The sequence below is a fragment of the Pteropus vampyrus genome, unplaced genomic scaffold, assembly GCF_000151845.1.
Source record: "Pteropus vampyrus isolate Shadow unplaced genomic scaffold, Pvam_2.0 Scaffold185, whole genome shotgun sequence".
In the NCBI taxonomy this organism is placed as follows: domain Eukaryota; kingdom Metazoa; phylum Chordata; class Mammalia; order Chiroptera; family Pteropodidae; genus Pteropus; species Pteropus vampyrus.
The window spans coordinates 2,875,469-2,894,973 of record NW_011888966.1 but is presented as its reverse complement, the minus strand read 5'-3'; the positions used below and the strand labels follow the sequence as shown (position 1 = coordinate 2,894,973).

Here is a 19,505-nt window from a genome sequence, read left to right as displayed (position 1 = left end):
CTGAGGTTTTCAGAAGGTTGTGGGTCATTTCCCACATCTCTACATGAATCATTTACTCATCCACATCTCTACACCTACCGTTCTAGATCACTGACTTTAGAGCACAGCTATTCCCAGAGCAAGGCCTCTGCCCACATATCCCTTCCTCTCTTGGACAGAATGCAAGTGGGGGTGCTTTGAGCAATAAGACCTCAAGTAAGACTCTTAAGATGCTTGCTTTAAGATGCTTGCTTTTCATACAGAAGATCTGGGTTCAAATTCCAACTTTGACACTTACTAGCTGTGAAGCATTACCCAAATTAGCTAATGATATATAAACTGCTGCTTAGAGACCCATGAACCAAACGATGGTTCTGGATCCATGGTTCAGAAACACGAATGTTCCTGGAGGATTCTCATTAATGGAACAAATAGTCATTGACCACCATCTGTGTACCAGGCATTGTTCTGAGTCGTGGAAAATGGTGATGAGCAAAGCAGATGAAGACTCTAGCCTAGTCTGGGCAGACAGATACAAAATGAAAACCATGCAAGCAAGTGTAAAATTGTGATTGTGCTAAGTGCTGTGAAAAAGAAATTCAGGGTACCAGGGAAGCCTATAAAAGGGGGATTTGAACCAGACACAGAGGTCAGGGAAGGCTTAATCTGAGAACTGAATGAGAAGTAGGTTCAGTTTACGTAAAAATGGGATGGAAGAAATACTCCAAGTGGGACAACCATGGGCAGATCACCTGTGGTAGAAACACAGTGAGTAGGAAGCATGGCCAGGTGGTCGGTAAGTCTGGGCAGAGAAAACATAAGGGATAACATGACGGAAAATGAGCCTCATGAAAATAAGATCATGAAGGATCTTATAGGCCATGTCCTTGAGCATGTTTTACCCTAAAATCAATGGGAAACTACTAAAGATGTGTTCGGCAGTAGGGGTGGGGAATGGGAATGGGAATGGGGGAAGTCACAGGATCATTGCCATCCAAAACAGTCACTCTGACTGGCCTGGAATTGGGGCTAGAGCAGATGCAGGGTGGCAGTCCGGGCAAGAGAGGATGGTATATTTGACCAGGATAGTACTGGGCATGGCAAGAAATGAACGAACTCAGTGTTCATGGAAGAAGCAGAATAGACGGGACTTTTTGATGAACTGGACTGGGGAGGGAGTTTCAAGGACAGCCCCAGGTTTCCAGCATGTAAAACTGGCCAGAGGGGCCATTCATTCACTGGGAAAGGAACCTAAAGATGATCAGGTTTGGAAGTAGATTACGAGTTCTGTTTTAGACACATGGACATTTCGATATAGTGGCAGTGCATGTGAAGCATCTAAGAAATGTTAACTAGGCAGTTGTATATGCATATCTGGGACTCAAATTATTGGTACCCAATAAAGTAATTCAGTAAAAGGACACTAACAAGATCACTTGAGAGGTGAGAAGTGAGTGCCTATGACTGGGTTGGCCAAACAACATGTCCCTATTCAATACTCGTGCTTCAAGGGCTCTCCTTTTTAAAATAATAAAAGCAGTGATGATGGTCAGGTGCACTTATACAGCCTTACCATTTTCTAGGCACTTTATACAAATCAGCTCACTTAACTTACCCTTCCCCATAACATAAAAGATATATCCAAGCATTCTTGTCTCTGTTTTACACGTGTGGAAATTGAGGCTTAGGAAATATTTTATTTGTCCAAGGTCACGTACCTGGTAAAATAGTTGATTTCTGGCCTATTCCCAAATTTACAAAAATCAAAAATTATTTTGATTCCAAAAATACTCCTCAAGATTTTTCCTCACTGAACCCATCACAGTTGCAACACAAGGTACAATTAGCACTAAACCCGACAGGTACAGGTAGTGAGTATAGTCAATGGGAGGATCCATGAGAGTAACAGTAAAAGATACCAAGTAAACTCCCACAGCTAATGGTCCAGCCCATATGCTCAGCCTCTGGTGATTGCTGGTGTCTCTGCTATGTACTGTTTCCTCTCCACATTAGTCCCCAGGCCAATATGAAGAATGGATGTAATGACTTTACCCTACACTGACCCATTCATTATAAGAGACGATCTACACCAAATCCCATGAGGCTCCCTGAGAGAGAGCCAAACAAATTTCAACCCAAAGAGCAAACATTTACTTCTCTTTGGCCCTGGACAAGTTGCTCATACCCTCCCTGATGCCATTCTTGAAAAACAGTGACGGTAATATGTTTACACCCTCGGTTATTTTGAGGATTAAATAATAGGATGTTTGAGAAAATGCCCAGCAAACTGAAAATTATGATAAAATCAAACTTATATGTGGGAAATTTTCTCTCTCTAATCGATGGCTTTTGGCCTCTGAGATCTATTTCAAGCACCACACCAGATTAGTGAAGAGAAAATAATTGGGAACAGCAGGTAACAAATGGGATCTATGAGAAAAGTTTTCTTTTTTTTTTTTAATTGACATTAACTGACCTTAAAAAGAGGGATGAGAAGTTGACCTAGTAAGTTATTTCTCCTGCCAGGAAAAAATAGGATGATGAATGTGACTATGGCTTAGCCTTTTTAAAGGACAAGAAGCGTGTCTTGGTGACCTCAGATACTCCTTATCATCATATTCACTCTCCTTGCAATCCTTGTGCCAGGTGCTTGATAATAATTCCAGAAGTAGTCACAAGAGTAACACCAGTAGCTAACATTTTATTGATTAGTTACCATGTGCCAGCCACTGTGGGCTAAGTGTTTTATGTGCATTATTTCATTGAATCCTTGTTGAGAAGTATTGATCAGAGGAGGAATCTACAGTATTTAAGGAAAGGTATCCAATCAATAAATTCGAGTGATCATGTACAAGCCATCAAGACTAAATGAGAAAGTAAAGGGGTATTCTGGATGAAAGTGCGGAATGTGTACATTTGGGGGACCCCAAAGAGAGAGGGACAGAGTGAGAGCTAGACCAAGTAGTTAATCTTGCAATAGATCCACACTGCACACACTTCACTCTGAATCACCACCTATCTTGAATGAATTACAAAATGTCACTTGGAATAACAGTAACAACAACAAGGTCAACCCCAGCTCACACGTGCACTGAGTACTTACACTCTCCAGACAGTGTGCTGAGTACGTATTAATTTTACATATTAATTTACTCCATCCTCTCAACAACCTAATGAGGTAAGCCTGTATGAATTCATTCATTTTAAATATAAAGAAACTGAGGTTCAGTTTAGTAATTTGGTCAAGCTCACACAACTTATAAATGTTAGAGCCTGGATTCACATGCAAGGTTATTTGAGTCCAGCATTCAAGATTTTAAGGAGGATACTTATTTCCCAGTTCTTCATCCTACATGGCAAGTCCTCATCAGGAGTAGATGCTCCATCATGAGCTGTGGGTGTGAAGCTCTTCATATGAAGACATTTACAGAGGTTCAGATGCAAATTAATTTTGGGGTCCCATCAAGTCAAGCAGGGACTGAGTTTGGTATTGAACTAAGAGGTATATCCATGATCTTATGTTCTTTGGACTCGAAGTGATTCATGAGTGACTTATATCACCTACCTATCATCTTTCAAAGAACCCTTAGTTCTCAGGGGGTTTTTTAAACTCAAGAATTAGAAAATCAAGTGACATTTGAGCCAAGCCTTGTTCTCATGGGAAACTAAACAGACTCTCTTTAGAGGGAAAAACACACACACACACACACACAGAGTTCACCAAGGGAAGCAATGAGAAACTCAACACACTATTCACAGGAATAAAAACCACAAAGCCTGGATTCAGTTCTCCAGGCTTCAGTTTTCTTATCTGAATAAAGACCAGTTTGGACTGAAAGATTTCTAAGTTGCCTTCTAGCTGACAGTCTATGATACCATAATAAAAGGCTTTCTAAGGAACCTGACAGAATTTGGAAGATTTAAGAAATGTCTGGCTTGAAGAAGAGCTGAGTAAAGTGCCATTCACCACTAACTTCTCCCAAACACAGCAAAGCTGAGCCACCCAACTCTCGATTCCAAAGGTGCCTGTGCCTGGCTGGATTTCCAGTGTCCCTCTGCCTTTCCTACAGGTTTGGAAGCACCAGCAACATAAAAGCACTGCTCTGCCTTCGGAGAGTTGTAAGACTGTATGCTTCCCCATTCTGACCACCTACGAGGAAATCAGTGGGTGAATGGAGATGTGAAGGTTTGGCAGGTGACATTCTGAAATGGATTTCATGGGGACTTTTTTGGGGTCTGTTGTTTTTGCCTTCCCAGCATGCATTGTATCTTCCAGCATCAGAAGCCCAGTTTTCCTTTGGGAATCATCCACTTTCTATCCATATGGCTTAGTTGGGGGTAAACTCAACCACCAGCCAGACTTTGGCCCACTCACATACTCCACCCTCTGACCACTGAGATGGTTTCAGAGATAAACATGCAACCTGAACCTGGGTGTAAGGTCCACATGAACTTACACCCAGATTTTGTTGTAACTTTTGAGAAATCGATGCTCACTTTCTGCTGGAGCTGCTGAGATGTAAGTCTGGAAGGAGAGGTTGACATCTTTTCTACCCCTTCAGGAAGGCTTGCCTGAGAAAGACAGCACAAAGGAAGGCAGATCCTGAACTCAGAGAAAATCAAATGACTGATAACAATATGTAAGCACCTAGATATCACTATGCCTGAAGTTTAGCTTCACTCTCTTATCTTTTTATTATGTCAGCCAACAATTTTTATTTTCCTTTGATAAACTCAAGCTACATTTCTTTCACATGTAACCCCCCAAATCTTGAATAATATATATTCTAGTCAGAAAACAAGTCTTTATTAATTTCTATTAACCAGATATTGTATGTAAGAAGAAGAAATACATGTCATGGTCATATATACTTCTTGAGTAATTTATGCTATTGGTATTTTAAGGTTCTTCAGGTACTGACATTTTATGACTCTTGGTGGAGGAGGTGATTCGATCCACTCCTCAGACACCCATACTGCTTCCAGCTTTCCTTCACTGCCTCCCACGCTTAACTTACATAGGCCTCAGTCTCTGCTCAGGGTCTCACACATACCCCATCCAGTCCTCAGGTTCAGAGAAGACTCTTTCCTGAGACCACACAACTAATAAATTGCCCATGGCAGACATCGGGGAGACAGCCTTAATTCCCCTTCCCTTGCCTCCGCAAAACAATTCACCTTGAAACTTTCAGCCTCCGTCTCCATTGGATCGTCTTAGGCTAGGCCACTCTTGCCTTGACCACTGTGCCAGCCTCCCTCCTTTCAATCCTGTTCCCCTGAGAGTAAATTATCCCACAGAATGAACTTCCTAACGTGTAATCATTGCTCTCTTGTTAAACTTTCCTTGGCTTCTCAACTATTCTTAGAATAAAGTGCAAACCTCTAGCCTGCCCTAAAGACTCAGATAGAATAAAGTGCAAACCTCTAGCCTGCCCTAAAGACCCAGATCATCTGACCTGCTTTCCCTTCATTCCCGCGTCCCCTCACGTTCCCCACCACCTCCTCCTCCTCTGCTCTCTGGATACCAAGAACCTTGATTTTCATTTTTTTTTTTTTAACATACCAATCCATTTCCTGCCTCAGAGCCTTTGCATATACTGTGATGCTCTCACTCCAGTCCTCACCTGGCTGGTTTTTTCATTTCCTTTGAGATGCAACTTAAATGTCATTTCCCCCAAAAAATCTGTGACCATCACCACTACCAAGATAGTCTTATTCCCATACCCTTCCACAATTTGAAGTGGAAGGTTTATACATTTACTTGTTTATAGTCAACCCAACTAGAATATTAGCTTTGTGGAAACTGAGACTTGGTCTGTTTTGTATATTCTAGCATCTAGTAGGGCGTCAGGCTCATGGAAGATGTTCAACAAATGTTTGTTGGGTGAATGAATGGTTGAGAGTGGACATGATGGTATTCTAACTCGGGTCTGTCTAGGTTTCAGAAAGATAAATATCACTGTGAGAAGCTTCCCAAACTTATAATCAGCAATCCTACTCTTGGTTGTGTCACTTGAGAAACATCACCTCAAGTGTTCTGCTCTGTAAAATGGGATCACCATGGTTACTGTGAGGCTCGAGTGGTAAACGCGTGTACCAGCACTGAAATATCCAGAGAGAAAACAAAAACGTCCATAAGATACACCAGGCATCACAACTCCTGTGTCATGCAGACACAGGAACTTTCAGCCTGTTGCATTCTTCAGCAAACTTTAACTGAACTACAAACAAAATAGACTTCCTAACCTTTAGTTTTTAATTTAAAAATACCGAGGAAAGATGATGAATGTTAAGGCAGTCACAGTAGAAGATATATTACCTTCCATTGTTCTCTGCTCAAATCTATAGCTATTTCAGAAAGAGACTTGGTTACAAGGTAAATTTCATTTGTTTTGGCTAAAGAACAGTGTGACATTTTTGACAATGTACTGTAAAATATGCTACATTTTTTTTAAACAAAGTGAGATATAATAAAAATGAAATATAAGATTCAGGGAAATGCTGTGATTAAAAAAGAGCTCATAGCTCTTTTGGAGCTGCCCATAACACTTAGGAAAACAAATTTCCACACCCTTGCATGCAAACGTAAATTAAATAATAACAAGTGCAATTAAATGATTACTTTGTGCCTTATTTAACCCACCAGACTATAAGCTCCACAAAGGCAGGGGCTGTCTATCTGTGACAGAAGTGTCTAGAAAAGACACAGTAAAGGCTTGGATATGTGCCAAATGAATGGAATAATCATGTGTAATATAAACCTTTCAGGTTCTCTACAGAGAGGAATAATGTTTTGTAAAATAGATAAATTTCAAAATCATTATAAAATTCTTTTTACTGGAACAAAGAAACTGGATGTAACGCTCCTGGAGTAGAGTGGGAAGGATCGAATGCCACATCTGTTTAAGCAAGCACTTAACAGTGAGGTGGCCAAGTGCCATATCATGGCACAGGCCTGGATAATTCCTGGAGAGAATGGCCTGAGAACCCCAAAGTCAAGGGTGGAAATTATGGGAAGAAGCCAGGCCAGACCTTTAGTGCTTACAGAGACCAGTTTGCCTGTCAAGGAAGGACAAGTTGGTAAGATCTTGGTTCCACCCTTGTCCTTAAATCTGGGTGAGCTTAAATAAGTCACTCGTCCTACTTGGAGCTTCAGATCAGAGCCTAAAAGTCTCCTCTGAATATTAAGACTCAGTGGTTGCACAAAGTGCCAGAAACATTAAAGACCTGAACAAAGTCCAATCTTGTCTTCAACAGAGCCTCATATGCCCTTCTTGTAATGCGGAACCTAGTAACAGACTGCCCTGGACACAGCCAACCCCGAGCAGAGACAGTCTAGCAACTCACACTCCTAAACTTCTGCTACAGTAGTTAAAAATAGGAGTCTGGAGCCAGACAACTCAGGGTCAAATCCCACGATTGCTATTTAACAACTGGACAACCTTGAGCACAGCTTCAAATTCATCTGCAGAGATAAGCAGTAGTGTTGTCATGATTCTGTTACGAAGATCTCATGCCGAGCATATAAAAAGTGCTTAGTGAATGTTTGCTGACCCATCATCACCATCCCCGCTAGGCCTCTTCCTCTTCCTCCTCCTCCCTCACGCAGCCAACCCTGCAACTTTCTTCCTGGCAACTCAAGAACTGCAGAAGCCAGAGCACATCGACGCCTCTGACATAAATCAAAGGCAGATGCTCTCCTTTCACAGACTCATACCCATAAATCAGCACACTTTCCTGAACAAATTCAGATTCCAAATGTGTTCTCCAGTCTCCCTCTCCCTGGTGAAATATGACTTCTCAAACCAGAGTGTGGAGCAGAAAAGAAATTTTAGAGATGAACCCAGTCCAGCCCCATTAATTTACAGGTAGGAAAACAAGCCCAGAGAAAAAATAAAAATTGCCCAGTTAAGAACTGAAAATTGCCAGTTACGAGCAGAGACGAGACTAGCACCTAGAAATCCTAACTCTCCAGCCAGAGTAGTTTTTACTCAGTGGAGAGACAAGGGACAGAGAGTGGGAGCCATCGGTACCAGGTGAGGGCAATAAGGAGATGCACTGTTCGTAGAGAGTTTAAAACAGTAATTTTTAAAGTGACCAGAAATCGGTCTGCTTTTTATTATCGCCATGTGCCTGAAACTCTAAACAATGCCAGTGACAAATTTTCCATCCCTCTCCACTCCCAAACCCTGACAAAGAAAAATCTTTGATCTAAATTCTAAATAATCACTGAGGTTATGGTTGAATCTTGATGATGTATAAGTAAGTTTGAATCATGGGGAGCTCAGTTCCATGCACTAATTTTAAGAGTAAGTTCATGACAGTTTGAAATCATTTGAGCTCACTTCCGGCACAGTTCCTGTCTCCGACCCCTGCTGTACTGTATATTCCTGCATTTAAACAGATTTGAAATAAACAATGATAGCACAGTGATTGCAAAGATGGAAAAATGGAACTTGAGATCATTTGGATCTGTCATTCTATGCAAAGTTTTATCTGGGTTTTTTATTTTCAAATTTAACAGTGAAACAACAAAAAAGGCAAAGTGTAAAATTTTGGGGGGTAAGTGAAAAGTTTAATTCAGATGTGAAATATTTTATCAAGTTTGAATAATATCATTAAAAATGAAATTGTTTTGCTTGTCAATTGTTTTCAAAATAAAGATTGAATGGAGAAAATAATGATTTCTGATCATTACATAGTGGTTACTGAAAGTAATTCTGTTGTCTCTAAGTGTCGGATATACTGAATACACCTTTTTTGGTTCTGCGGTGTAGGTTGGGGAAATCCTTCTTGTCCACTCCTTCCATTTGGAGCAGCCTTCATTATGGTAAAATCCTCACCCTTTTTCCCCATGCCAATCCCCACCCCAGCAGGAGTGGCTAATCTGAATAACAACTTGAAGGTAAGGTACGCAAAGCTCTAAGCTTTTCTCTCTTCCTGCTGAGAGCCCCTTGACCAGCAGGGAGCTCGCACGCAACCTCTGGGCAGTGAATCATGAAGATGTAGGTTCCCCCAAGATGTAGGCTTGCAGTGATTGGGATGAGGTCACAGGGCTTTGTAATTCTGTACACACAAGCCACATCCTCCAGTGTCAGCTTTTCAATAATAAAGGTGACATTTTGGTCTCCCATCTGATTTACTCCCTTGTTTTACTTCTCAGCTGATACAGAACTCAGGCATAGAAAAGGGTTGTTACTTATTCGACCTCCTCATGCCCCCAACAATCATGATGATGATAATGATGTTACGATAGCAATTTTTTTAAATAAAGCTATCATGTTTTAAATATTTGCTATGTCAGCCACTATGATGAATTCAAACAAATAATCTTACTAAATCTTCCTGACAGATCTGTGAGGCAGGTCCTACTGTTACCTCAGTACATTATAAATGAGAAAACAGGTTTAGTGACAAATAAACATGCCCACCATCACATAACTAGCAAATGATGGCAGAGGACTTGAACCTGGGTCGATGATTTAAGGCCTAAACACTTAACCACTAGGCTACTTTGCTTAATGGTAGAAGAAAATCTATTTATGGACCCTATTTATTAGATTTAAATTCAGAACTGATGTACTGTTCCCAGGATTACTTGGGCCTCCAGCAATCAAGGATGGAAAAATGGTTCATGTTCTCTCACCTTTGCTCTGCTGATTTGCTCTCTCTCACCTCTCCTTAAGTCGGCAGTCCAGGAGATTTAATTTGGAAATGGGCTCCGTGCTGTGAACACGGAGCGCAGCAGCCCGGTCCTGCCCGGCTCCGTGGCCCCACCTTTGCCAGTTCTCTCATCTTGAAGTCCTGCCTTCCAATTTGGCTGAGCATGTCTCTGCCCCAGGACTGCCAGCTACAGTATCTTCGGGCTGAGAAGGGCCAGGAAAGCACTCATTGCTACAAGGTGACAAACTCGGCTCATGCCAACCCTTCTTGGCAGGGCGAGCTGCCACTTGTGTTGTGCCATTTCAGGAGCACTGAAACAGCCCAATCTGCTCTCTGCCCCAAACAGCCCTCCTCCCATCACCAACTGGCCTGCCACAGGGTCTGAACTGCTACCATTATAAAGGCATCCCTGTGACCTAAAGTACTGTCCCGAATTAAAAAGGAAAATGTTCAACGAGAAGTAATACACTCAGCCTCAGTTTCTTCATGTAGAGTGGGGGTACACAAAACATTCGCCTCAAAGAACTGATATGAGAACTAAAGGAGATAATACTTATAGTCGACTTAGAGTGCCTGGTACAAAATATGTATTCAATAAATATTAACAGTTACTAGATCGCCCCTGTCATCACTAAATTTGGATGTGCTCATGTACATGATTTCTTTGTTCAAAGGCTTAGGAACAGAACCTAGGACTAATCCCTAGAGGCGGTCAATATACTTGGGAATCAAGAAACTTGAATTTACACCCTTGACTTGACCATTAACTCACTGCGTTCTAAAAATGTCACTGATAGTCTCTGAGCCTTTTACATTGTCTTCATTATTCTCGTCATCATTACAGAAATACCTTTTATTTCTACAGCATATTTTTGTTCACAAAGCTCTTTGGTATTCTCTTTCTCATTTACGCTTCCAAATAAACCTAGATTTAGGCAGGAGGAAATGTGGAATTTAAGGCTCCAAGTACGTAAGTAACTTTCCCAAAGTCACAGAGCTAGCTAATGGCAGAACCAAGTGACTTCCAGAGGCATCTCCCAGTCTCTGGTCCAAGAGCAATTTGCCAGCATCAAAGTTAGAGAATGTCAGGGCTGGAAGAGCCTTCTGAAGTAGTCCAGTTCAGTGATGGCAACTTCCCGACCCACAGGACCCCTCCCCATCCCACACTTATGGCAAGTATCACTAACTGATCACGATGAGTCCATAAATGCTTCTCAATGCTGCTCCGAGAAGTCCTTAACTCTCAATCCAAGCTGTACATGGAACAAACTCACTGTTTTCTCCCATCCTGACCAGAAGTTGGCAAACTACAGCCCATACGTACATCACCAGTTTATGAGTTCCTCGCATCTCCTAGTCTGTACTTCTCAAACTTTAATGTGCCCACAAATCACCTTGGTATCTTCCTAAAGTGCAGGTTCTCCTTCAGTAGCTCCAGGCTGGAGCCCGAGATGCTACATCTCTAGATTCATATACCCAACTGCTTACTCAATATTTTTGTCTAGATGTTTCATCAAAAAGATAAATAAAGGCCCTTGAGTATGCTCCCCAAAGAACTTTAATCCACCCTCAAACAAATGAATAATGAATAAAAGGTAGCTTTTCTTCCAATTTTCCAAATGTTGGATAATACCACCGTCGATCCAATTTTTTAGGTTAAGAACCTAGGAGGCACCCTTGGTTCCTCATCGTCAGTCCACATTTAATCCACCAGCAAGTCCTGTCAGCTTTTCCAAAATAAATTCCAAGCCTGTCCATTGCCTAGCAGTTACTCCCGAAACATCTGAGAATAAGCTACCATCGATGCACTTCTTGACCACAAGAGCCACTACAAAATGCCCCAGTTTCCCCTCAGTCTCCCTGCAACAGTACTTGTCATACAACTGCCAAACAATCTTTGTAAAATATACCATGTCACTTTCTTGCTTAAAACTCTCTCTTTCATTCAACATTTGGCATTTATGGAATCCTGTTCAAACTGTTAGTAACAGAGTAGTGAACAAACTGAATGAAGATACATGCCCTTGGGAGCTTACATACTACTCCGAGAAGCAATCAACAAAGCAGAGGTAGAGCTTAGGGGTCCTGGGGTGCAATTTTCCTAGGGGCACTAAGAGCCCCAAGGAGAGGTAGCATCCAGCAAAGAACTGGGCAAGTGAGGGAATGAGCCACACAGATGTCTGAAGAAAGCTCTCCAAACTAAGGGAACATCCAAGGCAAAGGTCTGAGAGCGGGAGCATGGCTGGCATGTTCAAGAAACAGCAAGGAGAAGCCAGAATGGCTGCAGCAGAGTGAGCAAGGGAGAGAGCAGTAGGAGGTGAGCTCAGGAAGAAAATGAACAGCCAGGTCACGTAGGATCATGTCGGCCACTGTGAGGACTTACGCTTTTACCCTCAGTGAGATGAGGAAAACTTGGAGAGTATTGATTAAGAGTGACATGATCTGAGTTACAGTTTTAAAGGAACACTGTTTGCTGTGCTGAGAATCAGCAAAGAAAGTTGAAGCAGGAAGGTCAGGTAAGAGGTTAGTACAGTAATCCAGGCAAGAGAAGATGGGGCTTGAACTAAGGGGTAGTAGATAGTGGTGAGCAATCAGACCATAAGTATAATTTGAGGGCAGAACCATCCAAGTTTGCTACAGATTACATTTCCGGGGGCTGGGGCGTCAAGGATTACTCCAGGTATTTTAGCCCGAGAAACTGAACAGGTAGGTTCACGCTTCTCAGAGACAAGGCAGACTATGAGTGAAGCAGATTTGCGGAACAGTGGGAGAAGAGTGGGAATTTTATTTTACATGTTAAGTTTGAGTTTCCTTTAAGACACTAGGGTGGAAGCATTGAATGGTCTGTCTGTTCTATAGGTATAAAGTCAGGGATAATCAGGGTATGGGTATCATTTAAAATCAGGGGACTGGATAAGATTACCTGGGGAGAGAGCTTGGATGGAAAAGCCTGGGCTATGGGGTACTCCAAAGTTAAGAGACGTAGAAGAAAAGGAGGAATCAATCAGCAAAAAAGATGAATAACTTCCCATCGCACTAGAAAACAAGTCAAACACCTTGTCTACAGGTATTCGGTGATCTAACCCAGCCTCTCCCTCCACCCCTGTCCCCTGCCTTCTTCCCATCCACTAAGCACCAGTCAGACTGCACTTCACTATTTCCCTGAAATAAGTGAAACTCATCCTTCCTTCAAAGCTTCGGGCTTGTCTGGGAAGATCTTCTAGGTTTTGTGACCAACTCATTCTTGTCACTTAAACTTCAGAGCTTTTATGTTGCTTCCATGGAGAAGCATTTTCAATCATAATCAGTCCACATATTCCTTTTCATGGTTTACTTATCTGTCTTTGTTTTAATTCTGTAGCGCTTGTCATTCTCCTAAATTTTCTTATTTCTTTACATTTCTACTGTCTATTCCACCACCTCCCCCAACCCTGGCCAAGTAAACTCGATGATGGTAAAGACTGGCTCCCCCTCCCCCATAATGCTGTACCCCTGTCATCTAAATTGACACACATCGTCTAGTAAGTGTGCAAGAAATGTCTATGGGATGATTATACACCAAAATCCAGAGAGACAGAATAAGCTCTCCAAGCTCATCCAGTGACAGAAACAAGGCAAGAGCTCAAATTTCTCCATCCTAAATTCAAGGTTGGTTGTATTATGTCCCAGCTATTGCAAAGGGAGGAAAGGGTAGGTTTAATAAAACCATCCACGCTCATTTTTAAATTTCTGACTGACCAAGGTAACTCTCTTTTCCCTGGTCACTTTCCATAACTCTATAATCTTTAAGCATAAAACTATAAGCATACAAAAATCACTGACAAGCACTAGAAGGGAGTTTTTAGAAGAAAAATCATAGTATATTAAAGCTCAGATCAGGGAGGGACCATAGTTATTTTTAATCCAACTTTCTCTTTCCCCTCTAATCTCATGACCTTGAAAGGTATTTGCTCAGTGGCCAAGGAAAAGAACAAAACCAATCTACATCTCTACGAGTTGCCTGGTGCTGTTCAGATGTCTCCTAGAGAAAAGATTGTTTTTCATTTGTTCATTCATTTGACAAGTACACATTGAACCAACTACTCTAGAAGCTGATGACCTAACAGTGAACAAAACAGGTAAGTTTCTTGCTCTCAAATGCTTCAGTTCTGGTCTGGGGGGACAGACAATAAATGATGAATAAATGAACAAAATCATGTTAGATGATGTTAGGTGGTATGAAGACAATAGAACAGGACAATGTGATAGAGTATACAGCTAGGTGAGACAGAAGCGGACTTTTGGATGAATTTTAGATGCCTGGTTCCCACCCTGGTTTCTGACTTAGCATTAAGTCTAGAAAGATTTTTATGGCTCTCCCCTTAGAATAGTGCTCAATACCTCCTCACGGGAAATCCCTGGGACTCTTTTGCCCAACCTGATTCCATGCCGCAAATGAAAAACCAAGCCTAAGGTCCAGCTCGTATTTGTGACCCAGCATGTCCCCAACTCCATTTAATGCCAAATCCCATTGCTCAGGGTGCAATATATACGAGTCCACATGTTTGCCCTTGTTTTGTTGCCCCATTGGGCTGCTGACTTACGCTGAACCTGAGGTGAGTCTGCCAACTGTCTCTGGCAGCATGCATGGCTGTGATCCAGACCAGCCAGGAGGACAGGAGGAAGCAATAACATCGCTACTGAGTTGATCACGCACACATGTTCCTGTCCTTCCATTTGCTCTGCCCAGAAGAGAGTTAAAGTGTACCGGGACAAAGCAGGATAGGCTCTGGGGGAATAAGTACAATTAGTAGTGTTCCACCCATGAACAGGTCAAGCAACCCTGATCCAGAGTTCTTCATACCTTTGTTAGACAAATCTGTTCAAGAGACTATATGTATAGACATGGGTTTGGGCATCATGTCAATCTGCATATGAAACCCAGCCCTGCCACTAAGCAGTTGGATCACTTGCTCAGGCAAGTCATTTAACTCTGTAAACTTCAGTTCTTCATCTATACAATGGGAATAATATATACATCTACCTGTAAAATCTATTATGAGGATGAAATAAGATATCTAAAGCACTTAGAGTATCAGGGCACATGTGTCACCCAAGAGCTTACGCATTTGGAGCTAAAAGGAATTTTACAGAAACCCTTATTCCCACACTCTCACTGAACTGAAGGGGAAACTGAGAAGGGATTATCCAAAGCTAGCCAATGGGAAATCGAGAAAGAAACCACAGCCCCTGGTTCCTACTTGTCAGGTTGCCTTCCTAGGTAATATCTATCCAAAAGACAGAGAAGGCCCAGCCTTGCAGCTGCCCCATCAACTTGCTGTGCAACTTGAGGCAGGTAATGACACTTCTCTGCACCCGAGTTCTCTACCTCATGTAGAAATGGCCAGGGACGGTGGTGAGACTTGCCCCACGACTGTGAGTGTTTATTGTATATGCTCTGTAAATTCATTCAGCCACAGCAATCTCACTGCCAATCACCTGGATCACTCTGACTCCTCTTCATCCAGGTGTTCATGTACCTGCAGACTCAGGGCCAACCTCACAGTGAGTTGAAGTCACTGTGAGACACTGAATGCCAACTTCCTTGGGCTGCTGTGTGCTCCTCAGCCTTCATATTGGCCCTCGGACTCAATTACTAGCTTTTGGTAGTTGTATATACAGCTCTTCTATCCATGTTCCCCAGTCAGAACATTCCACAGAGAATCACAGCCCTGGAGAAAGATGCCTAAAAGATAATGAATCACACCGGTAGACGATGCTGATGATAGTGGTTATGGTATCTAACAGTTAGTGATACGTTTTCTGTGCTAGACACACCACTCAGCACCAAGCACTGCCTCATTCAATCCTCACAGCAAGTCTAATGATCTACCCATTGTCAGAACTCTCACTCTGCAGATGAGGAACTTGAGACCTAGCTTGGTTAAAGTGAGTTCCCCAAGGTCATGCAGTGGTTTGGCTGGGACACAAACCCATTACATCTCAATCCAGACCCCTGGATTTAACTGCCACTCTACATTTCTGGAAGAGTCTCAGAGCATTTAAATAGACCAACCCTCTCATTTTATAGAAACAACAACTGAGCCTCAGAAAATGGCAGATCGTTCATTCATTCACCCATCAAATACTTACTGAGCACCCTCTGTGCCAGGCACTCCGAAGGTGCCAGGGAAGCACTGGTCAGGAAAATGTAGTCCCTGCCCTGACCAAGTCCACCTGACTGGCAAAAACCAGTACAGCCCCAATGTCCCAGTGTCCTCTCAGAAACTTTGCCTGGCAAGGGTATCGGTGTTCTCAGAGAAACAGAACCAAAAGGAGGAGGAGGAAGGGAGGGATGGAACGTATAAAGAGAGATTAAGAAATTGGCTCATGCAGTTGTTGAGGCTGGCAGGTTCAAAATCCACAGGACAGGTCAGCAAGCTGGAAACTCAAGCAGGAGGTGAGTTTCTTCCTCTCCTGGGAACCTTGGTTTTTGCTCTTAAGGACTGACTAATTAAATGAGGCCCATCCACATTGTTGAAGGTAAAATCTCCTTTACTTAAAGTCAAATGATTGTAGGTGTTAACCACATCCATAAAATACCTGCATAGCCAACACCTAAATTAGTATTTGACTAAAAAACTGAGTACTTACTTGGCCTAGCCAAGTTGACACAAAAACTGTCACAGCAAGTCAGGCCATCCTCCTTCCCATAATTAATTAGAATTATACCCAGACTACCCAAGATATCTCCTCCCTCTCTGGCCTGCTTCGGTTGCAAAATGAGAAAACTATTTCTCAGGTTCCTTCTACTAAATGTAAATCTGACTCTCTCCTTCCAATCTGATGAAACCTAGAAATGAGTAAACTAAAGACATTGCGACATAAGTTTGCATTCTTTGGCTTTCTCTCTTTTAGGAGCGAGCTATTATGCTTTAATGAATATCATAAAGAAAGGCAACATCTCAATCTCCACTGAAAGCTGTACTCCTAAATCTTATCACCTGCTTTACAATATGAGGTGGGGGGGAGAGAGAATAAATATGGAGCCTATCAAGTTTGATAGTGCTTATATTGAAACTTTCAAATAAATAATTAATTAACCGTTATATGTATTAGGCATGTGTATATGCATGTGTTTGCAAAAAGAGAGAGAACTGACTCCAATTATAACTTTAACCTAAAAGCAACAAAGGAACAGTACAAACAAACAGAGACTCATGGGCATGGACTATAGACTAATGGTTACCAGAGAACTATAGACTAGTGGTTACTAGTGGGGTGGGGGAGGAGGGAGGAGATAGATGAGGTAAACAAAGTCAAATATAGTGGGGTAGGAGGAGGGTAAAGTGGATAAAGGGGATCGAATATATGGTAGCTGAAGGAAACTGGATTTTGGGTGGTAAACACACAATAGAATATACAGATGTTAAATTATAATGTACACCCGAAAATTATATAATTGTATTAACCAATGTTACCCCAATAAACGTAATTAAAATAAATAAATAAATAAATAAATAAATAAAGAGCTGCTTTTTTCTTAAGAGCTGCATAATATGCTTTTGTATAGATATCTCATCCTGTATTTAATCAATATTTAAATTATTTACAATATATTTGCTATAACAATATTTCAGTGGATAATGTTGTATATAATTTGATACATATGTAAGTATAAAGATAAAATAAAGACCTAGAGCAAAAAAAAAAAAAAGATATACTGAAATTTGACTCCAAGAAAGTATACTAGCAAACAGTCATTATTTACTACAGATTTTTGAATCAAAAAGGTTAATTGTAAAATGGTACGACAATGACTTGAAACTTAACTATTAAAAAAAAAAATGAAGTCAGACAAGGAGTAACATGATACATATTCTTGTCCTGGCTTGACTGCCACATAACCTCTCTTAGCCTTGGTTTCCTTTCCTGAGGAACAAGGAGTGTAAGTGGAAGATCTGACCTGTCCAGCTTTAGAGATCAGTCCTTCTACATTCTGTGAGACAGATAAAAAGAGGCGCAAACTCTGCCGGTGGGCAGGCAACAAAGAGAAACCTACCTAATCGCATTACTTTGCCAAAGGCCAGCTTACATTCTTCAAGCTAGGTGGCAGAATACTAAGGCTGAACAATATTTACCAAGGTTGAGTTGGTTGGCTGGTGGGTTGATTGAACCATAAGTGCACAGAACTAGTTAATCATAATTCCTGGTCTCGTGATTGACTCTAGCATGACTCGCTTCTGTGTATTTGGTAATTTCTATGAAATAGGCTTTTTTTTTTTTTCAGCTTCCACATATAAAGCATACCATACAGTATTTGTCTTTCTCTGTCTGGTTAACTATATTTATCATAATGCCCTCCAAGTTCATCCATGTTGTCACAAACAGCAGGATTTACTTTTTTATACCTGAGTAATATCGAATTGGAAATATGCACATATTTCCATGTCTTGGCTATTGTGAATAATGCTGCAATGAACGTGGAAGTGCTGATACCTCTTCGAGATACTGGTTTTACTTCCTTTGGCTACATACCCAGGAGTGGAACTACTAGATCATATGGTACTTCTAGTTTTTATTTTTTCTAGGAGTCTCCATACTGTTTTCCACAGTGGCTGCACCAAGTTACCTTCCCACCAACAGCACAGAAGGGTCCCCTTTTCTCCACATCCTCAACAATACTTGTTGTCTCTTGTCATTTGGATAATAGCCATTTTGACAGGTGTAAGGGGCCATCTCACTGTGGTTTTGATTTACATTACCCTGATGATTAATGATGCTGAGAACCTTTTGATATACTTATTGGTCACTTATATATCTTCTTTGGCAAAATGTCTATTCAGGAATTGGAGGAAATATTTGCAAACCATCTGATAAGGGGTTAATATCCAAAATATATAAGAAACTCATATTACAATAGCAAAAACACTGAAATCTATTTTAAAAATGGGCAAAAGAACTATATTTGGTCATTTTTAAGAATATATTTAGTATTCTCACTACTCAAATCAAAAGATACAGCCTTAACGATAACTTATATCTAATCCTATGAACACCCATGTTATCCTGCTGTCTTCCCCCGTCTGAAAGAAGTATGAACTTAAATCTTCTGTTCATAAGTCCCTAACCTTTACAGTTGTTTTACCACAACTGTATGAATTCTTTTAAAGTATTTCCATTGTCGTTATTTTTATTTTATAAATAAAATAAACAACTGTATGAATTTTTATTTTATAAAGTGATTATCAAGTTGGATGAAAAGGTGAGCACTTGCTTTTCAAACCCTTTATATTAAGTTGCTAAGATTCAACCACACTGTTGCAAGGCCCTGTATTTCATTGCTTTGGCTAATGTATAAGATTAAACTCTGTGAATACAATGCCATTTATTCATACAACACATTCCTTAAAATGAGCATCTGGGCCATTGCCAGGTTTTTGCCATTATGCACAGTACAGCTGTGAACACTGTTTTACTTACCTTTGTGCTCTTCTACAGAAATGTCCTGGCTACTGTCAACCCTTTACTGTTTCATATACATTTTGGAATTATCTTAGTCAAGTTCTGTGGGGAAGAAAAGAAAAACCTGTTGTAATTTTATTCGGACATCCACTGAATCTACAGAACAACTTTAAGAGAATTGGCCCTATGACACAGCAGCAGTTCCCTCCTTACATGGGTTTCACTTTCTGAAGTTTCAGTAACCTTCACTGACTGCAGTCCAGAAATATTAAATAGAAAACTGCAGAAATAAACAAAGCATAAGTTTCAAATTGTACACTGTTCTGAGAAGCATGAAATCTCAAGACATCCCACTTCATCACTCCTGGGACGTGAATCATCCCTTTGTCCAGCATATCCATGTTGTATATGCTACCTGC

The 19,505-nt window shown here is 41.1% G+C and overlaps 1 long non-coding RNA gene across 1 annotated transcript in view; it reads right to left on the bottom strand.

Annotated features, from left to right (window-relative positions):
- LOC111746365 overlaps positions 1-19,187 on the bottom strand; it is a 129,172-nt gene extending 109,985 nt beyond the window's left edge. Inside the window, exon 1 of the long non-coding RNA XR_002783068.1 lies at positions 19,105-19,187. This is a non-coding gene — a long non-coding RNA (uncharacterized LOC111746365). The remainder of the gene's footprint in view (positions 1-19,104) is intronic.
- Between the last annotated feature and the right edge of the window lie 318 nt (positions 19,188-19,505).